The following is a 4,253-nucleotide window of genomic DNA, read 5'->3' on the forward strand; positions in this document are numbered from 1 at the left end:
GAGGTGAAGAAGAGAGATGGAGAGGAAGGTGAAGAGGGAGAAAGAGGGAGAGGGAGAGGGAGAGGGAGAGGAGAGAGGGGAGAGGGAGAGGGAAAACCCACCGACACTGGGACAGGCCCTGGCTGGCCAGAACTTAAGTTGTGCATTAAGCACCCTACATCCTTCTTCTCCCTTATGCCTTCCATGAGATGCACTTGCTATTTTCTTTAAAACCTTCTTTAAAACCTGATTTTAAGGACTTTGGGCAGAATCCCCACTTTCCTACCATGTTTATTATGCCGAGTACTATATCAACATCCACCGACACTGGGACAGGCCCTGGCTGGCCAGAACTTAAGTTGTGCATTAAGCACCCTACATCCTTCTTCTCCCTTATGCCTTCCATGAGATGCACTTGCTATTTTCTTTAAAACCTTCTTTAAAACCTGATTTTAAGGACTTTGGGCAGAATCCCCACTTTCCTACCATGTTTATTATGCCGAGTACTATATCAACATAATTTTTACAAGAATCTCTAAGTGCTGGTGCAATACACAATAGTAAGCTAGAAGGGAGGCAGGAGACACGAGGGGAATAGCGGACAAAAATCATTCTACCTGCCAGACTTCTGGCTAAACTGAGTTACTTTCAAGAGCTCAGGGAACGTGAGAGTGGAAAGACCAAGATATAACAAGGGCGCGAAGCTGAGTTTTGGGCAAGGGGTCAGGAAAACACTTGTTCAGTCATACAGAGAAAACTCAGGAGGAATTAAGCTGCAACGTAGACCACTACTGAAAAAGCTGTGGCAGCCTTATGCCATGCTAATGCAACACCACAGAGAGGCGCATTGAAAGAGGAGACTGTGAGTCTTTTGTGCATTTGTTTACAAAATTATTTAAAATCAAGTTTACCCCCAAAATATAGCCCCCCATAAATATAATGAAAATAAACTTCTTCCCCAATGCATTGGAGTATCACTTGTTACAAATATCTAAATGGTTTCTTTTTGATCCTGCAGCTCATATGTAATCCACTGCAAAATCTTGTGTGTTGAACAATTTTTTCCTCACAAGGTGGGAAAAAAAGATAAAACCTAGCTAAAGTCCTATTATGAAGATATAATTTTATTCCAAATTTAAAGCTGAGGTAAACTGTCTTTTCACTTACTAATGAAAATAGTCTAAGCATACCGTGAAGGCCAAAGGTAGCATCTATCTAAATTTGCTTTTTGCTTCTCCAGAAACCAAGTAATTGGTACCTGAGAACCAGCACAGGCTAAATGTATTAAAGAAACCCTACCTCTAAAACAAAAAAAAAGCTTACAAAAATGTTTACTTCACTGTTCAACCTTTTTTATCCTATTTAGGAAACAAAGTAGACGGTGACTTTTATATGCAAGTTCCTTTTTGTTTGTATGCCCGCATAACACAGCACAAGGCAATATTTGAAAAAGAGAATTTGCAATGAATCAATGGAAACCTTCTGGCAATATTTCAACTGGTCCAACATCATGTAAAACTTGGCTTCCAAAACCAAAATAAGCCATGTTCAATCCATTCCCTTATGAAGACGTGACATGTGCTCCATTTTGAAGAAGATAATTTTAAAGACTTATAAGGAAGATGTGACGATAAAGGCTGCTGGCATGAGCTTAGGATGTTCACGTTAGGAGTGACGAAGATGTGTCGGTGAGTTATGCAAGTTATCTGAAACAAGTGCCAAAAACCCTTTTACCAAATCGTCACACACTCTACATAACACTTAGCTCACTATAACGCTTTCCATATATACATCTCCCAGCCTCGCACAAAGGAGAAAGTAAAAGCTATTTTAGAAGTAATTTAGGAAGCTTAAAAACCAGCCAGTCACTGTGAAATTTATTAGCATCTTTTCTAAGCCTCACTTCAACTGCCAGTTTATTGAAAAGTGTTATTCTAGTAAAATCCTTAAAAGGAATGTCTCGAGGCTTTCAATGACTACAAAGGACACTTGTAAAGTTAGCTGTTCTCATTAGTATACAGAGGCTAATTTGGTTTTTTACATTAGTATACGGAGGTTGGGATTTGGGGGGGGGGGAAGGAGGGGGGAAAAGGGGGATGCAGAATCGATGCATAATTATCAGTGGCAAAAAATTCAAGTCAACCATGCCAGCTTTCAGAATTTCAGCTGACAGCCGCACGTATACTTTTAACCGTAGTTGTGTAACAACTCAGGCTCCATCGGCTATGCTCGGTTTTTAGCTTGCTTCCTCCAGCTCTTTTAGTAAAGATAATTAAACTACCTATCCAAAAGGGGGATGCAGAATCGATGCATAATTATCAGTGGCAAAAAATTCAAGTCAACCATGCCAGCTTTCAGAATTTCAGCTGACAGCCGCACGTATACTTTTAACCGTAGTTGTGTAACAACTCAGGCTCCATCGGCTATGCTCGGTTTTTAGCTTGCTTCCTCCAGCTCTTTTAGTAAAGATAATTAAACTACCTATCCTAGGGTTCAAACTCAGCGTCGGCACAGCAAATACCTATCTGCCTGAGCATCTAAAGGACAAATACAAGAACAACTAGTTTTTTAGTTGTTGGCTAGTGGTTATATTTGAAGCTAAGATTTCTTTTTACATTCTATTGAACTTTTTTCCTGGATTAAGAAAGAAACAAGAAAATTTCAAATAAAAATTCATTTGAAGTAAGGACAACCTACACATTACATTATTGTATTAGAGGATAAGAACTAATGGCAGATCTGAATCCTTTCCAAGTTGTGCATAATGCCACAAAAGCAGCATAAGTTATGAGAAAAAGGACTTCAGATGTTAGTAATTAAGGAGGTTCTAAAATGCGTTGAATTTCTTCCTTTGCATTTTACATGCTTTGATATGGAAAAACTGCATTCTACTTATAAATTAATCAAGATAAAGCTAATAACATCACATACTGTTCCTAGCGCATGAGGAATTCAGTGAGACATAAAAACCTTCAGCATCAGTTTCTCTCAGTAGCTGGTAGCAGAGAAAGAAATCGAAAATATTTTGTGGATTTAACATATTCTTGAAAGAACTAATCGCACAAGTAAACGTAGCTGCTCAAATTGCTCTCTTGGACAAAGGCAAACATCTTCCATTTTCTTTCATGTGGGATTGCTACCTTCTTCAAAGGAGAAGCTTTTACCTCAAATTGAGTGGGGGTTGGGAGATTGTTATGCTCCAGTCTGTCTGATGTGTTCAGTTCTGATCTTGAAGCTCATTCTTCAACTCCTAACAGCCTAACGTAGGATTTTACCAAGGAAGCTATTTAGAATAGGTATTGGAACTTAATAATCACCAGCATCAAATTCTATGTTTTACAGATTTTAAAAAATTGCTGCCTAGACCTCTCTCCCCCTCCTTTCTAGAGTCTTCCCCCCCCCCCCCCCCCCCCCAATCCGAAACCCAAACAAGTAACCAACACAAGCTCTGTTCCTTCCTCAATACAAGGTACCTAATTTTGGTTTCAGTATGATTTGACTTAAAAATTCCAACAGCCACATTCTCGGCTGCTCGAAGGGGCATCTCACAGCTTACGAATGAGCGCTGCTGGCAAACAAAGGGGCTCAGTTGCATCTCCGTGCATTAATAACCCGTGTCCCACTGCATCAGACTATGCGGATTGTTGTGGGGATTTTTTTTGTCTGCAAAATGGAGATCTCGCAACTGAAAGAAGATCAAGGGGAACGTGCCTACTGGAGCATCATCCACAGAGTTTTGTTCTCATGATCCAAAATTCACTTCCCCTTAACAATGAGACACAGACCCAAAAATAAAAACAAGACCACGTTTATTCAATACAGACAGGTTAATTAAGACAGTAAGTCCTGTAAATCAGGAACACATTTCAAACACTCCGGTACGAAGTGCATATATTTTAAAATCAACAGCTGCACCTTGTATTCGAGCCATTGAGTTTGTTGGGGAAGGGTGGATTCAGGGATTTTTTTTTTTTTCTCCTTTTTCCTTTTTTTTTTTTTGGTAGAAAAAACTTGTTTCGCATACCTTATGTGAACAATGCGTCTCAGGCTCCATTCACTCATCAGGCTTTACAATTTAAGTCCAGCTGCCTTCCAGCTTTGATATTCACATTTTTTTTTTAAACTGCTTCATACAGTCACAACGGGAAAAAAATAATAATAAACGTTAAAATAATAATAATAAAAAAACAAACAAAAACCCCAAACCAGCCCGGGAGGGGAAAGGAAACACCTCCCGCCGGGGTCAGCGAGAATTATTGCAAATGGCTCCTGGG

This window comes from Aptenodytes forsteri, unplaced genomic scaffold, assembly GCF_000699145.1.
Source record: "Aptenodytes forsteri isolate BGI_AS27 unplaced genomic scaffold, ASM69914v1 Scaffold208, whole genome shotgun sequence".
Taxonomy (NCBI): Eukaryota; Metazoa; Chordata; class Aves; order Sphenisciformes; family Spheniscidae; genus Aptenodytes; species Aptenodytes forsteri.